The sequence below is a fragment of the Diceros bicornis genome, chromosome X, assembly GCF_020826845.1.
Source record: "Diceros bicornis minor isolate mBicDic1 chromosome X, mDicBic1.mat.cur, whole genome shotgun sequence".
NCBI classification, from domain to species: Eukaryota; Metazoa; Chordata; class Mammalia; order Perissodactyla; family Rhinocerotidae; genus Diceros; species Diceros bicornis.
Genome location: NC_080781.1, coordinates 122,158,951 through 122,184,913, shown reverse-complemented (window position 1 = coordinate 122,184,913; position 25,963 = coordinate 122,158,951). Strand labels below are relative to the sequence as shown.

Sequence of the window (25,963 nt, the reverse complement as noted above, 5' to 3'; positions counted from 1 at the left end):
CATAGGTGGCAGAATATTATCATGCTTTATTTCAATTATAGCAGAGAGAATACTAAATGACTTAAATTTTTCTAACTTTACATGAATATTTGTGATCTAGAGATTTTACTTCTTAATCATGACTTTTCCAAATAACACACTTACTAGTGTAAAATTCTTATATAATTGGATCATCTTTAACACCATGATTTGCTTGCTTTGGAAGAAAATATGGTGATAAGTTTTTGGAGATTGTGTTTTGAATATAAAACTTTATCTTTCATCGTGTTCCATACCATGACTATTTTCACTTAGAAAATTTATAATGGTGCAAAGACGGACAAATTTAATCAGAAAAGTGATTGGGAAAAAGCGATGTGTGTAAAACATTTCTGTTTTATTGTTTTTTCTTTGATTATAGTATTACAGTCTGCTAGCAATTTTATGGTTTGTAATACCAGAAGTTCCACTTCTAAGGTCACATAAACAGGAAAATCAAAGTGTTTCAAACAGAGTGTAAAAATACCTTTAACACTGTTTAATCTTAATAGTGAATCACTTTAATGTCTACTGAGTCTATTCTCAAGGTAGGAGAATTAATTTGAGAAACAATTTTTCTACTGATGGAAGGAAGGTTATTTTTATATCTTTTCAATATTTGCAAAAGTTTTTGACTGAAAATATTTGACCTGTAAAAAATACAGTTGTTAGTGCCAGGAAACTGTGTTTTAACATACTGCTGAGAGAAGCAAAGATCCACAGTATAATGCAATTTTAAAGCATCTCATATGCACAAAATTAGTTCCATGTTGTAAGAGCTAGTACCAACATACTTCAGCCTACGCAAGACGTAATTTCATTCTATTGTAATTTAATTATTCTTGCCATTCAAAACAAGATTAACTCATTAATAAAGATAAGAAATGTTTGTAAATAATGAAATACTTATTTAAAAAAAATCAAAGTTAGCAAAGACCAGTTTATAAAAGTAAGATTTACTAACAAATGAAATTTAACAAAATGTGTATTTTAAACATTCATATTTTAGAAAGTCGATCCACCTCTTGCTGCCAGTTGATCTTCATAAAGCCCATTGAGATTAGGATAAATATATTTGTACTTTCTACATTTTTAAACGAAATTACATTAACTGTGCATGTTCAATTAGTGAAATTTTCTGCTTCTTACCAAGGAGTAAATCTTCTGAAATTGATATTTAATTCACATTGACACTATTTAGTTGAAGATGTATTGTTTATTTTATTTACATGATTTCTGGTGGTATATGCTATTGAAAAGAAATAACATTCAGAAGTTCATTATTAACTCTAATTTTTTCCTGTGTTTTGCTGACATAAGTTTTCATAAACAAATTAAGGCTTGGTAATCAAAAAATTCAAATTTCTTTTTTTAGGTTGATTTTTCTTAATATTCTTGCCATTCAAAACAAGATTGATTCACTCTAAAAATATGAAATGTTTGTAAATAAAGGAATACTTAAAAAAAAAAACAAAGGAAGTGAAGACCAGTTTTATCTGAATCTAATGAAATCACAGTTCCTGCTCTAGGATCAAATAGCAAAATAGCATTTGAAATATTTTCTCCTTGACTCCCCCCCCCCATTTTGCTCAGTGAGTGTTGTGATCTGCTGGCTTTGTTTGAGGCCTCATGTGCACGCACACTCACACATGAACCACAGAACCACACAAATGCAGCAAAACATATCACAGAAGGATACCGAATTCCTGATCCCAGGCAAAACTAGAGTGTAGGAGACCTTAACTGCATGTGTAGTCCAAAAAATTAAAGTAGTAAATACACATAGAACAAAAGCTCTATTCTAGTTGTGTGAGGAACATAATACTCTTAAATTACTTTCTGGTTTCCATGGGGACCTTTTTGTTCTAAGATACCAATCACTAGGTTTAACAGAGCCACTTAATATTATTTCTAAATCAAGTGAAATGATTTCTGAACTGGATAAAACGTCAATTTCCCCTATTTTTAAAGGTGCTAAAGTCCGAACTCCTTGAGATTGCTGCTTTACGTGGCACACTGAAATCTAGAGGTCAGTATAGAGGATCCCTCCTCGCCTTTGCAGGCAGATAAAAGCTCCAAGTCTCTCTATTTTGGGGGGAATACTTTGCAGCATACATTAGAAACTCAAAACAGCGGCAAGAATTTTGAATTGTGGTGAGAATTCTTAGGCTCACAAAAGATAAGTTCTCCTTTCGTTTGGCCAGTTTCTATACCTTGCTTACACATTCTTATGGAACATCTGGGCTTCCGTGTAAGCATGTTCTATATGAGATATATATATATACACACACATATATACATATATACATACACACATACACACAGGCCAATCTGTTTGGGCGTAAATGATGTGACTCGGGGCTAGGAGTTGTGGCTCCTTTATTTTGCAGAATGCCTAAGTATTGTTTGTCTCACAATACTGGGAGCAAGCTGGAGCCTGGTGGGAGCTTGGAGCCTTAAGCCCTGGGCTGTGGTCTGGGGGAGGGGACGGGGTTGCGGGGTCACAAGCTCTTAGCTTTTAGCCTCAGCATGACCACAAGTTTTAAAGCATGAAGGGATCACGTGCTTTTCTTTGAGCTGTTAGTTATTCTGACTTTTTTGGGGTGTGTGTGTGAAATTCTTTGTTCTTGAGCTTTTTTTGATTCTCTAGGTATTTTGACTGATGATTACATTTTTTCCAAAAGAAAAAGACAAAAATAAATTCGTGTATCCAAACGTCCTAGTTTTTAAATAACCTATATCTTGTACTTAATTTTACCTTGCGCTAGACAGGTACTGAGATGGAATAAATTATTTTCGCCAGTTGGGAACTTGATCCAGACATTCTATACGTTACAAGCCTTTAAAAAAATTAAGAACAAGAAAATATCCTGGTAAAGCAATCTCAAAATACCTTATTCCGGGTATTGTTCTGGCTTTAAAGGGAAGGGGGGTGGGAGGAGGGGTGGGAGTTGGGGGGCGAGTAGGAAGCCTCTGAGAGGATGTCTCGTTTAATGAATTGTTTAAAACTTTTGGGAAATTTTAGGCTGGCGAAGTCCCTCAACATGGTGTTTCCATTTGAAAGCCTCTACTTAAATATTTCACTTTTGGGGAGTTACTTCTGCTTGTTCCCTTTTAATAGGATGATTGCATCTTTTCCAACGCTTCTGTCTCTCAAACTAAGACACATCGAGTCGGAATGCCAAATTAAGACTTTTGATGATAATGAGATTTATTTGGGAACATTTTCCAAAATCAGGGTAATGGGTCTTTTTGTTCTGATGGTGAAGAGGATGAGGATATGTTTACTCATTGACCGGGAGCTCTGGCTGCAGCTGCAGGACACAATTAATTATGCTAATAGTTTGTGAGGAGCGGATGTAACTCCCCTACCCCCCTATTTTCGGGGGGAGGGGAGTTTGGCAAAAGGGGAAGGAGACGCCCTGGGGTCGGATCACATGATAGTATCTTCGCGCCACTTTCGCAAAAACCCTTTTTTTACTGCAGGTTTTGCTCGAGCTCAAAGGTACTGTTCTTGCTTTAATACAATATTTCTTAAAGTCGGGTCTAAGATCTCTTCCCTCCTCCTCCTCTTCTTTCCACTGCTAGTCGTTACCATTAAAGGTCGAAAGTTGCATTGCAGTCGGTGCAATCTCACAGGAGGGATCTGGTTGGGTAGTAAACTTCGGGCTGCGTAGTTTCCAGAAAGTATCAGGCAGACACGCCAGGGTGGGCTGCAAGGTCTCTTTGCGCATTTTATGAAAAGGAGAGGAAGCCCACCTGTAGGAGTAACTCCCGTTGGAGGAATGAGTGTGGCTTTCGGTGCATCCACCGCTGACTCCTGAGGGGCGCTTGCCGTTCAGGTTGGAGTCCATCGCGGGCCGGGGGCGGGAGAGGCCAGGCTTTTGTAATCGGCTTGCCTGAGCTACTACTGTGCCCCAGGTTGAGACTCACATGGCGCCCTTGTCCTCTTCTGGGCTTTGGGCTGCCACAATCTCCCGCGGTAACAATAGTGGGGAGGGAGGCGTCCGGCTTCGTTCTGCACCCCCCCTCCCCACCTCTTCCTCCTTACCTCCGCTTGCCTTCCAGTGCCTTCCTCCCTGGACCCTGCGTGCTCAGTGCCCTCTCTGATTAGTAACTGTCTCCCGCACTACCCCACCCCTCCCGCCCCCCAAACTCCCTCCGCTCCCATGTCCGCCAGGGACGTGGAGTAGGTGTAGACCGATTATCGCATTTTGCCCAGTGTTCAAAGTCTGTTATGCTTAATTCCATTTTTATTGTGCTTCTTAAACTAAGACATTGCTTTACTTTTCACACAGAGTGTACTTGGGCTTTGGCCTTTAAGCAGTCTGCTCAATTGGTTCTCATTAGCTGTAGAATGAGAAGAGAAAGCAAAAATAATTGCACCGTATCTTCTTTGCATTTGTGCGTGTACTCGGTGGCTGCTACCGTTAACGATGCCTGCCAAGAAACCCTGCATTAGTGGGTGAGGAGGGGGCGCCTGGCAAAGGCGAAACCCTCCGAACAGTAGCATAAGGTGCCAGAGGTTAAAACTTTCACATGTGCATAGACTGAATATGCTGTGTATGTATTTCTTTCCTCCTAGGGCCTTAGGAACACTTTCAATCTAGCGGCGAGGCGGCGCGCATGCGCGCGCCGGGTGGGGGACACCCCGGTCCCACGGCTCCGTGGGCCTCGTCGTCTATCTCCGGTGGGGGGATGGGGCGAGCGCCGCGGGAGCGGGACCGGACGAGGTGGTAGCGAGTGCGCCATCCTGGGCTCGGCGCCAGTGGCACCGGCTCCAGCACCGGACGCCGCCCGGGCCGGCGTCCCAGGCGCGCCTTTAATTAAGGACTCCGGCTTGGGGGAAAGAGAGGGGAAAATGCCGACAGCGCTCGACTGTGGGTAACTGGGACTCGGTGGGGTTTTCGCTTTGGCGGGGTGGGGGTTCCGTTTCCTAATTCCTGTGCGGGCCGGGTGGGCGGGGGCGGGCTTTTTTCCCTGGGCTATTAAAGGCAGAGGGGCGGGCTTTTCCCAGGGATATAGCTTCGGACGGAGGGCCGAGGGGACGGAGCGCTCCTCGAGTGGTGGCAGGAAGGCTAGTGGCCCCGCGTCGTTCTGGACAGGGGCGCTTTTTGGGTGAGGCGTGCTCGCGCGGCCCGGATTAATTTCCTGAACGCTTTTTCTCGCTTCTCTTCCTCCTGGGGCTCCGCGGCAGGCTGCGCTCGCGCCTGGTCTCCGGAGCGCTCGGGCGGCGCGCACGGCCCGGGGTGCGTGTAGGGAGGGGAGGACAAGGAGAGGGGTGGCCGGTGCGGGATGCCGCGCGTGCCACCTGCGAGGGGCGGGCGCAGGCCCGAGCCAGGTCCCGCGCAGGGTAGCCCAGGCGGGCAGCCGGGGCAGAACGGGGGGGACCTTCGTTGGGGCAGCTGTGATCGGGGAGAATTGACTGGCTGGGTGGGAGGGGACGGAGCGGGCGGGACTTGAGAAAGCAAAGTGCCAGAGTGCAGTTGAGGGGTAGCGGAGAGCGCGCGGGAAACGAGTCCCCTTTTTTTCTCCATCGCTGACTCTTCGGTTCCTGGAGAACTTGGGGGGGTGCGGAATGAGGGGGTGCACGTGGAGGGTGAAAAAGGACTCCCCTCCCCCTTGGCTCCTCTCCCACCAACCCCGGAATGGAGGGGGAGGGAGGCGTGGGCTTGGCGCGTTTTTGGTGCTTTGAATGGAGAACTCCGTTTCCCATGATGCTTTGTTTCTTTCTCTTTAATCTCGGCGGCGGCGGCTGCAGCACGAGGACGGGAGCGCGTGGTGCGAGCAGCTGGAGCACACCCTGGGCGCGCGGGCGGCTCCCGGACTTCAACGGGAGCCTTAGGTAAGGGTGTGAGAGAGGCGGGAAGAGGCCACACGGATTCACAAAGGCGTGCGTGGAAGGTTGCAGGAGGTTTTTCTTTTGGTTTGTTTTCTTTTTACCGTTTAAAGAGGTTGGAGAGTGGCTGCCCAGCGCGCGATGTATACCAGATGAACGGTTAATTCAAGAAAGGTATTAACTGTAGAAGGCGCGCTCTCTGATCCGCGTGGGGCTCGGTTTTGCCAAGTTGACGCGGCAAACACTATACATTTTGAGTCCAGTTTGGAGTGTTTTTTTAATGGAGAAAAAAATACAGGCGTAGAAAGTCAGTTTGAGAGGAAAGATGGTACTCTTCTCTTTTCTATACTAACTTTATTCTTCTATAGAAAATTGATTTTAGCCTTAGGTGTAATTTTTGTGAATCAGTTTAAAGAGTTTTCTTTTAAAGAGGAGATTAGGTATGGGGTACAACGATGGAAGCCCAACATTTAAAATTCCCTCACTAGTTAAACGGTTTACAAATTCCGTGTCTCTGAATTTTTTTTTTTTGACAAAACTTAAGCCATCGTGGAAGAGGTGGGGGGACCTTGTGAGCCCTTTTCAAATAGGGACTCACTTCCTTGCTGCATGTTCTTAGATCAAATAAGCACTTGGAAATGGGAGAAGGTTTTCTTATGGATGATAATGACATGAAGGAAAGAAGAGCTAATCTGCCTTCTTTGGGTTTAATGGAGAAAATGGGTCCATAAATGTTTAAACAGAACAAGAGCCCTTTGAAATAGATCAAAATGTGACATCTCTAGGCCATCTGTACATTATGTGAAGTGTGGAAGGCTGTGTTCCTTAAACCAGCTCTAAAATTTCCCTCATTTTCTATTAATGGGGTGGGGGCAGGGAATATTCATTTCCTCTAACAGAGTCACTTTTTGTGTAGAGCCCTACGTCAAGAGAATACTCACCCTGATTTTTACATACATCTTTCTTTAGATAAGCCTCTTAAAATCAGGGTGAGTGTAATGGGCCTGCAAATTTACTGGGATGCAGATAGCAAGTTTTCTTAGATGGAGAAAGGAAGTCCGAAATCCACTTCTACTTAAGAATTAGAGTTTTGAAATTGCCAGTGTTATTTGTGTTCAACTCTGTGTAAATAATTCAGGTTATTAATATTTCTCAGGATTTGGCTGAAACTCCAAAACCTAGCTTGGGCTCTCTAAGCCAAAGGAAAGCGTGTTTCAGGAATATTAACTAGTAGTTTACTTGTTCAATGTCTAATTTGTTTTTGTTTTTGTTGTTTTTAACCAGGTGAGTCTGAATAGATGTGTGAGGATGGAAAAGAAGAGCTGGTGGAAGACAGTTTTGCTCCAGGAATAGGCCTTGGCCATGTAAAAGTGCTTACAGTGCAGGTAGCTTTTTGAGATCTACTGCAATGCAAGCACTTCTTACATTACCATGGTGATTTAATCAATGGCTCCTGAGAACTGTGCTTTGTGCATAATTAAGTTGGTGATGCTTTGGAGCTGTTCCTCATAATGTGTCTCTTGTGTTAAGGTGCATCTAGTGCAGTTAGTGAAGCAGCTTAGAATCTACTGCCCTAAATGCCCCTTCTGGCACAGGCTGCCTACTCTACAGCGTTAAAAAGTATGCCTTGCATGATCACTTCAATGGGACAAGCTTCAAAGGTTTGTTGTTAGTTTTTTCATTATGTGTTGGGAGCAGATGGTGGGGACTGTGTGCAGTGTGCAGTTGTGTACCAAGGATAAGATCGGGTCCTGGTGGTACCAAAGTGCTCATAGTGCAGGTAGTTTTGTCATTACTCTACTGTAGTATGGGCACTTCCAGTACTCTTGGATGACGAATCTCTTGTTGACGGAGAGTATTCAAAGACACTGCTACTTACGATTAGTTTTGCAGGTTTGCATTTCAGCGTATATATGTATATATGGCTGTGCAAATCCATGCAAAACTGATTGTGATAATGTGTGCTGTCTACGGCTGTGTGACTGTTTGTGTGCATCTCCAGCATTCGTGCCCATTCATCCGTGGGTGGGGATTTGTTGCATTACTTGTGTTATAGATAAAGTATTGCACTTGTCCCGGCCTGTGGAAGAAAGGAGGATTTTATCGTCTTCTTATTTTAATGTGTAAAAGCTGCAAGTTCTGATATTTGGTAATTGTAAAATGACCTGTTTTGCTGTTGTCGGGTGGATCACGATGCAATTTTGATGAGTATAATAGGAGAAAAATTGCACGGTATCCATCTGTAAACCGCAGGACCTTTGTTGACGACAGTCTATCAGTACTAAAGTAAGATGGTAAAAACCTTTCTGTAGTTACTGCTATCAAAAATGTTTGGAAACGTATTTGGATTTTTAAAAATGATAAAAATTTTTAAAATAAAATATTTGAATCATGGCAGTTTGGTGAATGATCAGATTGTTACTGAATGTAAATGGACCTCAAAGTTACAAAATAAATGAGATTTATAGATCTGAAAAAACTGGACTCTTTTTTTTTAAGGTTAACACTAGAGGATTTTTTAAAAATCTCATGGTGGTGGTGGGGCGGTTCTAAAGGAAAACTTGGTTTGAGCATAGCTGCTTTTCAGGTTTGCATCTACATAAAGCACCAACGCACCTCATTTTGGGAATTTTATTATGCTTGCAAATATTTAGACAAAGGGTACTCATTTTAAGTACATGTGCTCGTCCCTGTGAGAGGGATGCAAAGTGCAAACCAGTGGGATGCCTGCCCGTGAGGAACTGGGCATACCTGACATCAAATATAAGAGAAGAGTGCACTTGTCAATCAAACTCGGTTTCAGGGTTCTATGATGAAAGCATTTGGTGGAAGGGCCCCAGAGATGGAGAGATGCCACCCTCCTTTGGAGGCTAGTAGATGTTGGAAACCTGGACGTGGGCTTATTGTTGGGATTTGGGGTTCAGAACTCTGTAGGGTGACTAACCTTGAGCAGAAATTACTCATGCCCTGCTAGTTAGCTGTTTGAGATAGATCACAAGGTAGAAAAAGTGAATATTGACTAATAACCCAATAAGTGTTCAAGTTATTCAGCCAGTTGCCACCGAGATAAGGCAGTTGGATCCTCTAGTGGTGGTTAAGCTTTAGCACTTGTTAAAACAGATGGCCACCCCTACCTTCAGAGATTGATTCAGTAGGTCTGGGGTGGGGCCTGAGGATTTGCATTTCTAACCTATGTGATGCTGATGCTGCTGGCTGCTGGTCCGGGGACCCCACTTTGAGAACCACTGCTCAAAAAGAATGAAAGACCTCAGCTTCTAGGACAAATAAAGTTAGCAAAGGAAGTTGTCTATATTAAATTTCGTCTTTATTCCTTCTCATCAAAAAGAGATGCTGGCAAACTAAAGATGTTACACTTGTGTGTGTCATTTTATTTCCTGCTACCATGGAAGTTTTGAATTTTCAAGCCCTTTTAATTTTCCCTTATAACATCGGTCCAGTTTAATCAGTAAAGGGGGTCTGACTGAATTGCAATTTAGCCTTGAGCTAGTTGCCTAAGGCGTCCGTTTCCTCATTAGGGGAAGCACAGTGATAACGTTGGTCTACCTCAAAGATATTCGGGTTAAGTACCTTGTCTTCGGTGGTAGTGGTTGGGGGGATGGATTTTAATTCTTAGTGATGAAGTGAAATCTTAATGAAAAGAGACTTTCGGTAGTAAATTCTGTCTTCCAGTATTAAGTATGTGTGTGTGATTTTTTTAAAGTGACTAATGCTTGAGGCAATTATATAAGCATAAAGAACTCTACAGATATTTCCTGTGCTGTCTAATGCTTACTACTTTGTTGGTGCCTAATCATAGTTAAGTTTGATGTGGCAGCAAAGCAAAGGTCTCCCTCCCCTCTAATAAAGTAGCTCAATAAAAGAGGGGATTAAAGCTTATTTGTTATAATCCTTACCACCACCAAACCTCTGCTTTCATAATACAAGTTTATTGTCTCTAGTGGCTCACTGGTGCTTTACCAAAGGTGGCTAGTATGCGGACAGTTATTGCAGTTTCCACTTTTAATGGGCATGTGTGGAGGGGCTGTGTTCCTTAGGGGTAGGCCATCCTGCCTGTTAGAGTCTCAATTCCTTTGTCTAAAATCAGGGCTGACTGGGATGATCCTGGGGCCTCTTCTAGCTTCAAAAATTCTGATCTGTCCTTGTTAAAGTTAGATGTCTCAAATAATTCTAAAAGTGCTTTGCATTTAAGTCATTTGTTTAGAATTTGGGAGGAGAGGCATAATTTAAATTGTTAGTTACGGGCAAAATTAGTAATATATACATACATCATATATAGCTTACTCATTTCTAAAGAATTACAGTAAGTTCAGTAGAAGCACTACCAGGTATATTTTCTGCCTTTGATTCAGAGGGTAGTTGAATGTCCCATGGTTTATCAAGGTCATCAGTATGGGCATTAATTTTCCCTAGCCAGAAGAGTCCATGTGGCATAAGTTTAATTAGCCCAAACATATGTTGACTTGAATGTTGCATTTTTGGTAATCCTCAGTTATGTTAGCTTTGAAACAGGGAACAAATAGCAAAATGGGTGAAGCTATCATATAAAATTTTAGCTGAAAAAAATCCTCACTTATAGATCATAGTCCAGCTTTATTCTTTAATAACTAAGGAAACTAAAGCCCAGGAAGAAGTGACTTCCTCGAGGTTTTGATGAATAAACAATTAGGGACCAATATGATGAGTGCCATGCTAGAAGGTTGGAGGCAGGGAGCAGGGCACATGACCCAGGCTGGGAATGGAAGGTGGCTGGGTCAGGAAGTAATTCCCGGGGCAGCGTCAGGGGAGGGGGCCTCAGGGGAGTCAAGGCAGGCAAGAAGGCCAACGAAGGGTCTTTTTTAGGCAGAGAGTTGTTTATGCAAAATACGACGGAAGGAAGAGATCAGATCAAGGCTCTTCCTCATAACTGCACTTGATTCAGAATATCTGGTGTGTGTGAGGCGATAGGTAGGTTAGGACCAGCTCATGGAACCTTGTTCTGAATGGAAAGGGAAGTCTCTTAAGAGTTTTAAGCAGAGAAGTGACATAACCCAAAGTTGCCCATTTAATAGGATCACTGACAGCAATGTAGAGGCTGGCTTGGAGAGCACGGGGCCTGAAGCCAGCTAGGAGGCTATTTTGTAGATGGGAGATGAGGATTCAAATCAGGACAGTGGCAGTGGGATAGAGGTCAAGACAGCTTTCTCCTACAAATTTAATATAATTCTGACCAATATCTCCAAGGGATGATTTCCAGACCTCATGATGATTCTAAAGTTCATGTGTAAGAATAAACAGGGAAGAATAGTCAAGAAAATAGAAAAAAAAAGGATCATGAAGTGGAACTTGTATTAACAGATATTAAAACCTATTATAAAGCAGCATTTTAAAAGTGATGCTAGGGGCCGGCCTCGTGGCACAAGCGGTTAAGTGCGTGCGTTCCGCTCCGGTGGCCCGGGGTTCGCTGGTTCGGATCCCGGGCGCGCACTGACACACCGCTTGTCAGGCCATGCTGTGGCAGCGTCCCATATAAAGTGGAGGAAGATGGGGCACGGATGTTAACCCAGGGCCAGTCTTCCTCAGCAAAAAGAGGAGGATTGGCAGATGTTAGCTCAGGGCTGATCTTCCTCACAAAAAAAAAAAAAAGTGACGCTGGTACAAAAATAGATGGCTGTTGCTGAGATTTCTGTTCTACTGATTGACATATATATAAGCGTTTAGATGATCATTAAGGTGTCATTTCAACTTGGTAACGAAAAGAAAGTAAATAAAAGTTGCTGGGATAATTGGTTAACTATTTGAAAAAACCTAAAACAAAACAACAGCTATGAAGCTCTCTCTTATCCCACACATCAAAATCAATTCCAGACGGATAAAGGGTTAAATATAAAAAATGAAACCGCAAATTATATTATTCTCTCTACTTTTCTCTATGTTGAAATTTTTCATAACAATTAAAACAAGAATTAAACTATAAAATACTAAGAAGAAAATAAGGTGAATATATGACCATGAGATGGAGAAAATCTGTTTTAAGTATAACATCAACAACAAAAACCACTAAAATAAGATAAATTTGAACACAAAAACTTCACCTCAAAAACCATCTTAAAATAAAAAAGCAAAATACAAACTCGAAAATCATGGTGTTTAATGTAGTATGTGGGAAGAGTAAACTAACTTTCTTTCTCCCTCCCTCCCTCCCTCCTTCTCTCCCTCCCTCCCTTCCTTCCTTCCTTCTTCCTTCCTTCTAGGAATGTTCATTGAGCATCTGTTATGTGCCAGGCACCCTCTTAGTGCTAGAGAATCAGTATAAACAAAACAAGGTCCCTGCTCTCACGGATCTTATGCTCTGGTGAGGGGAAACATCATAAATAAAATAAATATTTAGTATGTCAGATGGTAAATGCTATGCATAAATAAAGCAAGTGCATTATTTAGCTAAGGCTGCCGTAACAGACTGGGTAGCTTAAAACAATGTAAATTTATTCTCTCATAGTTCTGGAGGCTAGATGTCCAAAATTGAGGTGTTGGCAGGCCCTCTCAAGGCTCTAGGGGATCATCCTTCCTTGCCTCTTCTGGGTTTCTGGTGGTTGCCGTCAATCCTTAGCATTCTTTGGTCTGTAGATGCACCATTCCAATCTCTGCCTCTGTCGTTAAGTGATTCCCTGTGTGTTTGTATGTGTCTCTGTGTCTCTCCTCTTATAAGGACACCAGTTATCGGATTTACTGCCTATCCTAACCTGGTGTCACCTCATCCCACCTTGATCACATCTACAAAGATCCTATTTCCAAATAAAGTCACAGTCACAGGTGTGGGTGTAAGGAACTGAACATATCTTTTGAAGGGAGACAATTCAACCCAGTATAGCAAGGTAGACAAATAGTGCTGGGGTTGGTTGCTGTGTTAAAATATGATGATCAGGGAAGTTCTCACTGATGAGTTGACAATTGAGTAAACGGGAGGAGGTCATGAGAGAATGAGCTGTGTGGATATCGAAGGAAGAGCACAGTAATCATTCTTGATCTACGAAGAACCACATATAATAATAGTAGCTGATGTTTATTGAGGAGTTTCTATGATTTAGATACTGTAATAATACATGCTTCACATGCATTATCTCATAATTCTCACAATCCTATAAGATAGCACTATTCTATGAGATAAATCTATTATTATTTCCATTTTAGAGATGAAGAAACTGAAACTCAGAAAGGTCTAGTAATTTGTCCAAGTTTGCACATCTCATAAGCCGAGAACCAAGTCCATATTCTTCTGTCTCCAGAGTCTAAGCCAATAGAACAATGGACATAAAAGAAAAAAATCTTTGAGTGACATCTTAAAAGTTCATCCTCAGTAGTAATCAATGCAAATTAAAACAACAGTGAGGTTTTTCCCCCACATATCAACTTTACCATGGTTAAAGAGATTGGGGATGAGTACAGACAGTATAACTCCATTTATATGAAGTTCTAGAGTAGATTCAACCAATCTCTGGCAGAAAAAAAATCAGAACAGTGGTTGCCTCTTGGGAGGGTGGGAGTGTCCCAACTGTGAAGGGGCATGGGAGAACTTTCTGGGGTGATGAAAATGTTCTGTATCTTGACAGGGGTTTGGGTTACATGGGGTGTATGCATTTATCAAAAATCACCAGAGGATACACTTAAGATTTATGCGTTTCACTATATGTTCATTTTACCTAAACAAAACCCCTAAATATTGAACTCTAGTTAATGATAAGCATATTAAAGCGTTTAGGGATAAAGTGAACTGATGCTACAAATTACTTTGAAATGCATAAAAAATTAAGATGAACTGATGGATGGATAGATAGACTGATGGATGGATGGATGAATAGATATTTACTAAAGTCAATAGAACAAGCTGTTAACAATAGTAGAACCTAAGCGATAGGGATGTGCGTGTTCACTGTACAATTCTTTTAGCTTTTCTTCATGTTTGGGAATTTTTATAATAAAATGGTGGGAGAAAAACATGATTGGAAGAGGCAAGAATATAGATAATTATAATGGTGACTGATATTTACTGAGTGCTTACTATGTGCCAGGCACTACGCTAGTGCTTTACATGCAACATATCTTTTAATACTCACAACAATCTCTGAGGTAAGAACTTCTATTATCTCTATCTGACAGATGGAGAAACTGAGGCCCATAAAGGTTAAGTAACTTGCCCAAGGTGACACGGCCCACAAGTAGCAGAGCCAGGCTATGAATCCAGTCTGATTCTATTATCCAGGCCATGTATGGAATCAGATAGTAAGTGGGATAATCTTGCTGATAGTTCATCTAATTTGAATGTGGTAGCACCTGGAGTAGCCTAACGCCAAAACTCACGCACTTTATTGTACTCCTTGCAGTCTTTCTGGAATGGCTCCCAAATTTCTGGGAAGCACAGGTGAAACACAGAGGAACAGCAGGTGGTGGTGGTAGGTAAAGGGTTGTGGGAAGTGATGCAGGATGGTGGAGGTGATGGAGAGCGATGATGAGTTTGCTTTTGCACGTGCAGATTCAAGAGGTCTTTGGGACATCCAAGGAGAGATGGCGACAGCAAGTACTAGAGCCAAGGATACAAATCTGATTCTGGGTGGCCATTGAAGCCTTGGCAGTGAGAAGAGCAGAGAGTGCCCAGGACAGAACCTCATTTAAAGAGCTGATGAATAAAGAGTGTTCAGCCAAGCTGAGGGTAGAAGAAAAAGCAGAAGAAAGTGGTAGCATAGAGATCACCATTTGTTGAGTATCCCAATTCCATGTCACTTTCACTTAAGAGTATCTAGTCTTGTGTTGGAAGATGCCTGAATATTTCTATACCTAAACAGCTTTATGTAGTCTGTCTTATACAGGAAAAAGTGAGAAAATCTCATGAGTTATATTTGCCATATCTAATGGTGAATGTTTTTAACAAGACAAAGGAAAAGCAAGTTCACTTTGGGAACCATAAAATTGTTTCTCTTCATGGTGAAGCGGGAGCTCTTCCATATTATTCCAGTAATTCATCTTGTTCTCTAAGAATTTTTCCAGCCCTAGATTACTTTGACTATGTGCCAGGGCACTTCTAATGTTTTAGGAGAACCAAGTTGCCAACCTGCATCTGTTTCACAGTAACTCCTGTTCTCTTGTTGCTTTGAGTGATTTATGTAGAATTGTGCTTAAAGGGACAATCCTATTTAAACACTGTATTATATATGTTGAAGGTCTGGGATGGTTTCTCAACTGACTTGTCAGAAGCAATTATAATTACTATCTATAATATTGGTTTTTAAAGTATATCAAATTTGATTTTAGTACAGTCATTCGACAAAGGCTTAAGCATCTCTAATTTGCTTAAATTGCTTTGGCCACCAAACCAAGGATATTGCTAGATCTATTTCTAGAAGCTGCTCAAAAAGCATCAACTTGGGAAATGACTGTTACAGCCATTGCTTCTAATTTATTTCAAGCATACTCCATGGTTTTCTGTATTGAATAATTTGAAAACAACCATAGTTTAGCTTAATGCCTAAGTATGTTATTTTAATTCTGACAGAGCTCTTAAATTTTAGTATGAGGACTGATTGTATTGAATATAATTGGAAATGAGTATACCTGTTTGAGGGTAAGAACATCTCTTCAATAATTTTTCTCAAGACAAAAACATCATAATGCCCCCAGGGTTTTAGGTGCTGATTTATATTATAACATGGTTGATTCAGACAAAATTCAAGTTAGAGATTTACAGTCTTTAATATTAATAATTATAAGCAGTATTTGAATAAATAATGATTCTTTCTTGAACATGAAAAATATCTTAAATCAGAAACCAAGAATATTGTTTTTGCTTCATCAGGTTGAGCAACTTTCACTTCCTTCCTTCCTGGCCCAACAATGTGATCTTCCCCACATTTCAGATTATAGCTGAAACATGGCTTAAACTTTTACTTGTAGGTACATTATTAACAATAAGCACTTAAAAAAGTTTGACTACTTTGGTGGTGGTGGTGTGTGTTTAGCACTATGTTTTTAAAGTGTGGTCAGATGAGGTTCTACCAAGTGACCTTCGGGGACTGGCCTATCATATGATAATCTCTATTTTAGCTCTTAGTACAGATTCTTTAGGATAGTGAATGTCAACCACAAACCGTCACATTATTCTTGACAAAATCAGCATCATTCTTTCTATCAATTCGTGTGTTTGTGTCTTGTGATGGAATAACCAGTCAGTAGGGGTTTTAGTTCTGCTGAATTGATTTTTAAATCATCACCCCAGGCAACCACTGGTCTAAGCAGGAAAATAGTGGCAAAGGAGTCCATAGCCTTGAATTCTGGTCAGAGCTTGCTAGCAACTTTGCTATGTGACCTTGGGTGTGCAATTAAACTCTGCTAGTCCCTCACCTGTAAGTGGAGAGAACCACAGCATCCTTTCCCTATCAAGTGTTTGTTTCCCTGTTCCACCCTAAGGAGAATTCATGGTGCCGGATCCTCGGGCAATACAAGGATCCAGTACTGGATGTCTCCCATAACTTTTTGCTGAAGTTAAGTCAGTGGTAGGGAAATCTAGCTGGCGCCAATTTAGAAAATTACAGGACATTAATTTGCTGCTTTGCCAGCTGATTATTGTAGAGGAAGCTTATTCAGATTTCCTGATGGGGAGACCCTAAAGTGAAGGCATCTAGGTTCAATCCTAAAGGGTAAGTGTATATTATTTTTGCTAATTTTGGGGTGACTTGATTTGTCCACTAAATTCCTGACTTATTGAGCTGACTAAGTAGGTAAATAGATGCCAAAGCAGATTATGTGACCTCAAGCAATTTTCAGGCTGGAGAACATCAACCGCTTGGGCTGGAAGGAGAAAGGAATGAACGTTTCTAGAGTGCTTACTATGTACTGGATGTTTTACACATATCATCTTATTGGATCATCACAAGGATCCTGGGAGGTAGGAGTGATGCCCATTGAGGCTCAAAGCATTTACCTATTGTAATTTTTTTTTAACTTACTGTAATTTGGCCAAGGTCACAAATCTAGTAAAACAATAAATTGGCTTAAATGCCACCTCTTTAGAGAAACCTTATTTGATCACTCTGTGGAAAGTAGATTTTCCCCTCTCTCCATCCCCGCACACTATCACTGTGTGACACATATCCCAATTTATAATTATTTATTCATTTGCTTGTCTCTTCCCTGTTTCCCCAACTAGAATGTAAGCTTCATAAGGGCAGGGACTACCTCAATATCAGCCTTGTTCACCGGTGTGTTTCAGTGCCCAATTCAGTGACTGGCACAGAATGGACACTCCATAAATATTCCTTTAGTGAATGAATGAATGAATAAAAAAGCTTGTCTGACACATAAATCTTTTTTCTTTCTACTATATAACATTGACCCGCATGTTTGTAGATGGAAAAGCTGAGACTCAGAGATGTTAAATAACTTGCCCAGGAGGTCTTATATAGGTCAGACCACAAAGGCTGGTTGTGGTCCAAAGACCTGTGATTATGATGACTCACCATGGCCCCAAGTTGCTTGTACTTTGGTTTACTATAGAACCATCAAACAAGCAGCACAAAGGATCTGGGATCAAGGACATAAATGAGGCTGTGGATGCAGTCCCCAATGGCTCACTAGTTCCTTGCAGAGGTCTGGCGATCAAGGCAGTCCTCCAGCGGTGAGGACCAGGTGGGAAGAGCCCTGGAGCCAGGCTTACAACCTTCTGTAATATTCTGATGGGAGTGGCCACATCCTTTCTCAAAGGGCTACCCACTACAGCAGGCAATTTTTTTGCTGCACTATGGTGCCACACTGAGGCCTTCTATTTCTTACTGGGTCATTGGGCTCCCTAAATGTCACAACTGGTTAGTGGCTGAGCTAATTCAGCTCTCTTGACTGAAAGCCAGGTTCATTTCACAGTGCATACTGATGTAGTTTGCTATTACTGCCAAACATAGGAGGATATGATGTGATAACTGTCTGGGAAATATCCATATAGGAGAAGAAGGGGAGAGGCAAGTTGTGGGACTGCAAGACCAGAGGCAGAATCATGAGGTCATGATCCAGAAATAACCCACAGTGGACGAAAGTGTGTGACCCTGGGTAATTTACTTAACCTTTCTGTGACTCAATCTCCTTATCTATAAAATGAGAATAAGAAGTGTTTTATGAAGATTAAATGAGTTAGTATCTGTAAAACTCTTAGAACAGTGTCTGACACACAGTGAGTGACATATTAAGGCTTGTTAAATGAGATAAATACAAATAAAAATAAAATAAGGTACAGAGAAAGAGAGTTTTAGGTAAGATGGCTTGACCCATCTTAATGCCTTCATCATTTTGAGTCCCTATTTATCAGTTGGGATTTTTCCCTCAATGGAAATGTATCTCTAATTTTATCGTTTTCCTCATAGGTTTCCAAAATCGATTTTACAGAAACATTATAGTCAGCTTTGTTAAGACAAAGAGATGTCTCCTGACTCTCACACTGGAAAGGTTCAAATATGCCCAGGGAGCTGAGGGGTTAAATATCAGAACATCTTGAGAGAGAACAGGGGAAAGCTAGGATTATATGTTTCAACAGGTGTTTTATGATGGAAACTCATTAAACTCCATGAACATGTGAAAATAATACCCTGCATTTGTATGACGCTTTTCACCTTTTCCGTCAGAGTACTTTCATGTCTAGTATTTCATTTGTTCTTGTAAGGTCTGTGTGAGGTAGGGAGAGCAGGTATTCTCATTTGACGTAAGAAGAAACTGAACCCAGAGAGGTCAAATTTCTTCAACCAACATTTATTGAACCCTTACAACGTGTCAGGCACTTGTGATAAAAAGATGAATAAAACATAGTTCCTGTCTTTAACTAAACCAACTCTTGAGATAGAGTATGTTAAATGCTACAGAGCGGTACACAGAGTACAGGAGGGACATAGTGATCAACTGTGTGTGTGTGTGTGTGTGTGTGTGTGTAAGGGGGAGGCTGCACAGAGGTGCTCCTTGGGTTGGGTTTAAACAGTGGTGTGCTGGTAAATATTTAACAATGGGCTCTCTAGGGAAAACAAGGCCCTGTCTTGTGGCATTTGCTGACTTCTGTGGTGTAAATACTCCTACAACAGCCAATTTCAAGCTACCAGTGTGAAGTCATTGAATGCAGAGTTGGGAAGAGATGTGCAGCAGCACGTCATTGCAGAGTATTTCTATCACAGATATAATGGACATACATAACATCAAAAACAGATAATAGTAAAATGTGGTAAAAGAATTAGGAAATGATGAGCTTTGAGTATTTATTACTTTTGCTTTTAATATAGTTTACTTAATTTGAAGTTTAATTTTTTTTTTTTTTTTTTTTGCTGAGGAAGATTCACCTGGAGCTAACCTCTGTTGCCAATCTTCCTCTTTTTGCTTGAGGAAGATTCGCCCTGAGCTAACATCTGTGCCAATCTTCCTCTATTTTGTATGTAGGTCACCACCATGGCATGGCTGCCAATGAGTGGTATCAGTCCGTGCCTGGGAACTGAACCTGGGCTGCTGAAGTGGAGCGCACCAAACTTAACCACTAGGCCAAGGGGCCGGCCCCTAATTTAATTTTTTTTTTTTTTTTTTTAAAGATTTTATTTATTTATTTTTTCCCCCCAAAGCCCCAGTAGATAGTTGTGTGTCATAGCTGCATATCCTTCTAGTTGCTGTATGTGGGACGCGGCCTCAGCATGGCCGGAGAAGCAGCGCGTCGGTGCGAGCCTGGGATCTGAACCCGGGTCGCCAGCAGTGGAGCGCGCTCACTTAACCACTAAGCCACGGGGCCGGCCCTAATTTAATTTTTAATAATGGTTGTGTTTAACAACCAGTTCAGAAAATTTGTGTTTAACAATCAGCTCTCCCAAGCCTGTGATCTGATTCCAGCACACCACTAGCAAAGAAGGAGTTGCCAAGTAAGTAAGGGCAGAAGGACATTTTAGGTGGAGGGAATCACATGTGCCAAGGCAGCAAGCATGTGAAACAGCATGGTGCATTTATGAAACTGCACATGATTGGGTGAGCGTTCTTAGAAACAGATTTACTGTGATGCGAATGAATTTTAAGCCTCAGGGCTCCTCACTTGCGGCCCTCTTCCCCCAGCCTCCTACCTATTTTGTATTTGTAATTTTCTGTTCTTTTTCTTAAAGAGGACTCATTGAATGGTATAAACTTCAGATGCCAAAAATCTTTAAATCAACTCCTGAGTGCCCTATTTAAGAAAGAGCAGAGCAGGAGATGAGGTGGTTGAGGATAATGGAGACTCTTTTATGTCACACAAAGAAGTGGACTTTATCCTATAGGCACTAAGGGAAGTGATCTGATCAGATTTGTGCTTTGCCAGCATCATCCCTGGCTGTATGTGGAGAATGGGTGGAGGGGCCAGAGTAAGTATGCAGAGGTCAGTTAGAAGGCTCTGGTAGCAGTCCAGGTGGTTTGGATTAGAGTGATGGTGGTGGAGACAGAGAGAAGTGGATGGATTCAAAAGATATTTATGAGGTAAAATCAGCAGTTCTTGGTAATGGATTAGATTATATTATGTGGGGAGGGGTAGTGAGGAAGAAGAGGCGAGGATAACTGTTAGGTTTCTGGCTCAGGTAACAGGATGGATGGTGGTTCCACTGAGCAGGACAAAGCCTTGTAAGGTACATAAAACTATAAAACCCAGATAAGGCACTCATGAATATATGATGGACTTTTCAGTCAGCCATACTGGGGTTCAAATCCCAGCCCTGACACTTTTAGCAGAGCTAGAAACTGCACAAGTTGTTTAAATTGAGCCTTAGTTTCCTCATCTCTAAAACTTGAAAGTTGTTATGAAATTAAGTTCGTAAAATAGGTTCTCAATAGGGGGCCAGCCCCATGGCATAATGGTTATGTTCGGCGAGCTCCGCTTTGGTGGCCCAGGTTCATGGGTTTGGATCCCAGGCACAGACCTACACCACTTGTCAGCCATGCTGAGGTGGTGACCCACATACAAAATAAAGGAAGATTGGCACAGATGTTAGCTCAGGGCTAATCTTCCTCACCAAAAAAAAAAAGTTTCTCAATAAATTGGAAGAAGACTAAATATGGGGTGGGGAAGAAAATGAGTTCAATTGTTTTGGATTTGAAGTGACTGTGGGATATCCCAGTGGGGATATCCAGTATGGAGACAGAGGCTTGGAGATACTAATATTTAAAGGGCAGTTAAAGAGAGAAAGTCTAACAAAGGAGACTGTAAATGAGTAAGCACAGAGATAGGAAGAGGACTGGCAGATAGTGATGTCATGGAAATTACTGCTGAACCTCTTAGCACCGCAGCCTCACAGTAAATTGGCTTCAACTCTGCCCACTTCAAAACCCGTCCCCCCTATTCCCACTATCTTTTTTCCAAGTCTCTATCTTCACCATTGAGCCTAGTGTCCATGGTCCGTCCATTCAGTATCTATTGTACCATACCCCTACCTCCCTTGTCTTTGTCCTGGCACAACGCCCATTGTACAAAATCCCAACTCTGGATCAATGAAACAGCCCCGTTTTCTCTGCTCCTGCACTTCAGTGGCTAGACACTGCCAGAGAACATGGGACAGCCGAGTGGTGATTGATGTCACCATGATCTCAGAGGAGTTCATAATGCTGCTCTTTAACTGTCCGCATCCTGATTCTCCCAATTTTCTTACAGCACTGGCTTGAGAGAGCAGCTGAATTTTCCTGTAACCTCTAAGAAGGACACCGAAGTTATCTGAGAAAGAGAGGAAGCTGGCAGATTGAAAGAAGTCTGCCTGTCATTACTGTATGCATTTGGGGCATGGCTGTAGGGCTGGAAATAAGATGAGAATGGTCTTATTTCAGTGGAGCAATGTGGAGGAGTGACAATGGCTAAGATCCAATGGAATAATACACTCGGCATCAGAGGCTGATTTACCTTGAAGCTAATCAATCTTCAGCTTTAGGGTTCCTCATTTGCACAAAAGCAAGGCCCTGTACTTAATTTTGTATTCATAACTGTGTATTATTTTTCTTTAAAAGGCTCTCCAAATTTTGTAAATTGGGTCCCATCAAACCTGGATCCACCTCTGATTTGAGTGTTACCAGCTCAAATAGCTGCATCCCACTGCAGCCACAAGACTGTGTAAGCCTGCTGGAACTGAGATGGCATCCCAGGAAGAAGGAAGAGGATGGAAAAATCCTGAATTGAGTAATTTTGTTTATTTATTTAGGTGACCTGTTCTTTATTTTTTAATAGGCAAAATATGAAGATTGTAGATCATCTTCAATTCAATAGGCACCGAAGAGTACACAGTGAAAAACAAGTCTCCCTCTCCCTACTCCATCCCTTCCCAGGAGACATCCACTTGTTACTAGTTTCTTGTGTATTCTTTCAGAGATCTTATATATATATACATATATATTGTTTTGCTTCTCCTTTTTTACATACATTTATAACACGCTATACCCAATGTTCAGCACTTTGTTTTTTCAATTTACAATGTGTTTTGGAGTTCATTCCATGTCAATCCATAAAGAGCCACCTCATTCTTTGTAACAGTTGTAGGCTGTTCCATTGTGGAGATGGACCATAATTGATTTAACCAATTCCCTATGATGGACATTTAGGTTGTTTTCAACCTTTTGCTGTTGTTATCACAAACAATATTGACTGAATTGAAATCTGATTATGGCTTGAGATAAAGACTGAACTCTTATTAAAATAATAAAGTTACATCTTGTGCACAACTAACACAAACAGCTTAAAAAGTGTACTCCTTACAGTACTTACCTTAAAGTGTTGTGAGGATTAGGTTAGCTAGTATTTATAAAGCACTTAGTATGTAGAATGTGCTCAACAAATGTTAGTTCTTGTCCCTTTTCCTAGGACTCACAGAATGAGATGTCTGTTCCTTTCCAAAGCAAATTCCTCCATCTGTGTCCCATGTCCCCATCCCTCCCATGCCCTCATTAACCTTGATCTATGAACTGGGTCCTCTATCTCCCTAACTACTGACTCTTTTCTCTAGCTATAACATTATCTTATCTCTTCCATCATAAATAAAACCACCCTTTGTATTTCTTAGGATTAGGTTCTGCTATGAGTAACAGAAAAACCCGACCTAACAGTGGCTTAAACAGAATCAAAGTTTGTTTCTTATATGAAGGGTGTGAGGTGGGCAATCTAAGGCTGATGTGGCAGTTGGAAAGTTATCAGAGACGTGGGCTTCTTCCAGCTTTTTGCTCTGCCATCTCCAGAGGGTGGTCCTCTTCCTCAGGGTCCAAGATGAAGTGCAAACCATTGTATCCATATTCCCTGCAGCAAAATGGAGGAAGGGGTAGGAAGAGGCAAAGGGCATGTATCAACTATCTTTTAAGGAAATACGCCACATACTATCATACAACATTTCTGCTTATATTCCATTGGCCACATGTAGCTGCAAGAGAGAGAGGAAATGCAGACTTTATTCTAATCTAGATGATCATGTGCCCAGCTAAAAAATTGGTCTTCTATAAAGGAGAGAATGAATAATGGGTTAGGCAACTAGTAATCTCTGTAACATCTTTCCTCAACCCTTCTTTCTCCCTTTTCTTTTTCTTCATAGCCCTGCTTCTCAAAAGCATGGTCTACACTCATCATCTCCATTTACTCCCCTTTCAATTAGTTTTTTAGCCTATTGGAAACAGGCTTAGTCCTGAACTTGCTTTTCCAATGTTACTATTCTTTCATAAGTTAATTAATTAATAACTCATTCAACAGACATTTATTGGATGCCTAGTATGTGTCAGGCACTAAGCTAAATATTGATGATATAGAGATAAATAAGTCACAGTTGTTATTGCCCTGCAGGACTCTCATGGTTTCATGAGAGAAACAAAAAATAAAAGGAATAAAATACAGAATAGTAAGTGACATGATAGGGAAGGCGTGAGAACATCTGGAAGCACAGAGGCAGGTGGGAAGGTGTAAGTGAAGAAAATCTTAGAAAATGACATTTGAGCTTTCTCTCTAAAGATAAACATAGTAAGCCAAGTGGATGAGGAAGTGAAGGGCTTCTTGGAAGAGAGAGTATCACAGGCAAGGATACCCAGCATTCTGGGAATTGCAAGTGGGCCGAAATCGCTAGAGTGAGGGTTTTGTAGGGGGCAGAGTGGAGAAGAGGTAGGCAGGGGAGCTATTACAAAGGCCTTGACATATACATAACGCCACCAAGCTCAGTGAGCTTTGTGCACATGTTGTGCACATCTTTAACTTTATCCTGGGTGTAAGGAGCAACATGGAAAAGTGGTGAGCTGAGGAAGGTCCTGGTTAGATCTGTGTTTGGATAGATCACTTTGGCTGCTGGGTAGAGGGTGGGGAGTAGGGCAAGAGTAGAAGCGGAGAGATCAGTTAGGAGTCTACAACGGTAGCCCAAGCGAGAGATGATAGTGCCCTGGACTGAGAGAGAATTTGATGAGTTTGAAAGAGATTTAGGAGGGAGAAAAGTAGGATTTGGTGACTAGGTAGCTGCATGAGTAAAGGGAGAGTCAAGAATGATTTTTGGCTAGGGCAAGTGGGTTGATGGTGGTGTTTGTACTGAGTGGGGGAAGACTAAGAGGTACAGTCTGGGTGGTGGGACAGTTAAGAGTTCCAATTTGGTCATGTTAAGTTTGAGATCCCTGTTAGATATATAAGCAGAAGAGTCAAGAAGGTAGTTATTTATATAAGTCTAGAGCTAGCAGTATCTAAATATATGGCCAGAGATATAAATTTGGGCAACATTGGCATCTAGAAATTGAAGCCTTGGTCATTCATGAGATCTCCTTAGAAGAATACAGAGTAACAATAGAAAATGGCACGGGATCAAATCTTTAGCAACTCCAACATTTAATGGTTTGATAGAAGAAGATGAGACTGAGAGGGATCAGCCAGAGAAGTAGGAGGAAAACAATGAGACTGTAGTTTCATGGAGGTCAAGACGAAGAGGTCAAGGGAAGAGACTGTTTCAACAAGGAGGAAAGAGTTTTCAGTGTTGAATGTGTGTAAGATGATGACTAAAAACACGTCCATTAGATTTGAGGACATGCAGATCATTTGTGATCCTAATGAGAGATGTTTTGGTAGGGTCATGGGGACCGAAGCTTGATCGGAGTAAGTGGAGAAGTGAGTGGAGAGTAAAAGCTGGAGACTTCCAGTATAGATAACACTTTTAAGAAATTTGGCTTATGATCAAGAGGACAGAGCTACAGTAGCAGTAGGAGGGGAATGGAAGGATTCAGCTGAAAGGCAGCCATTGAATATACTTAGAAAGAAATATAGTGGATAGTGTAAGGCTCCTGAGAAAGTGAGATGGGTGAGATCAGTGTTTCTGAAGTGTAGTTCCTGGACCGGTAGCATCATCATCACCTGGAACTAGTTAGAAATGCAGATTCTTGGGCCTCACTTCAGACTGACTGAATCGGAAACTTTGGGGGTGGGGCAAAGAGTGCGGTGTTTTAACAAGCCTTCCAGGGGATTCTGATGTGCACTCAAGTTTGAGAGCCACTGTACCATAGATAAAAGGAAGGCTATTTCTTTTACTGTAAAAGGAGAGAAAGAGGATCAGAAAACTACAGATGTGGATAAAGATGTGTCAGTTTGGTATGGGGAAGTTCATTCATTCATTCAACAAATATTTATTAAATATCTAACATGTGCCAGCCACTAAGGATACAGACCAACAAATTCCTGACCTCATGCAATTTATGTTCTAGTTGGAGGAGACACAATAAACAAATAAGAAAAATCTATTATAATAGGGGCCTTGGATTTTACTGAGTGAGCAGGGAAGTCATTACTAGAATGTCAGCTCCATGAAGGCAAGACTTTTTATCTGTTTTATTTACTGCTGTGTCCCCATGGCCTAGAATGGTGCCTTGATTATGTTTGTCAAATGAAAAAATTGGAGGATTTTGAGCTGACATGGTTTAGTTTACATTTTTGAAAGTCTCACCGTATTGAGAATAGACATTTGAGGTCAACAGTGGGAGCGATGACACCAGTTAGAGACTACTGCAATATTCCAAGCAAGAGTTGCTCATGGCTTAGTACAGGGGGTTAGTGGTAGAGACGGTTAGAAGTGGTCAGATTCTGAATATATTTTGAAAGTAGAA

The 25,963-nt window shown here is 41.4% G+C and overlaps 1 long non-coding RNA gene across 2 annotated transcripts; it reads left to right on the top strand.

Annotated features, from left to right (window-relative positions):
- Nucleotides 1-3,359: 3,359 nt before the first annotated feature.
- On the top strand, nt 3,360-7,234 carry LOC131401448 (uncharacterized). 2 transcript variants are annotated; one of them, XR_009217682.1, is made up of 3 exons: nt 3,360-3,523; nt 5,780-5,863; nt 7,142-7,234. It is a non-coding gene; the product is annotated as an uncharacterized LOC131401448 (long non-coding RNA). The 2 variants fall into 2 exon arrangements; XR_009217681.1 differs by lacking the exon at nt 3,360-3,523 and adding an exon at nt 5,073-5,136.
- The last annotated feature ends 18,729 nt before the right edge of the window (nt 7,235-25,963 follow it).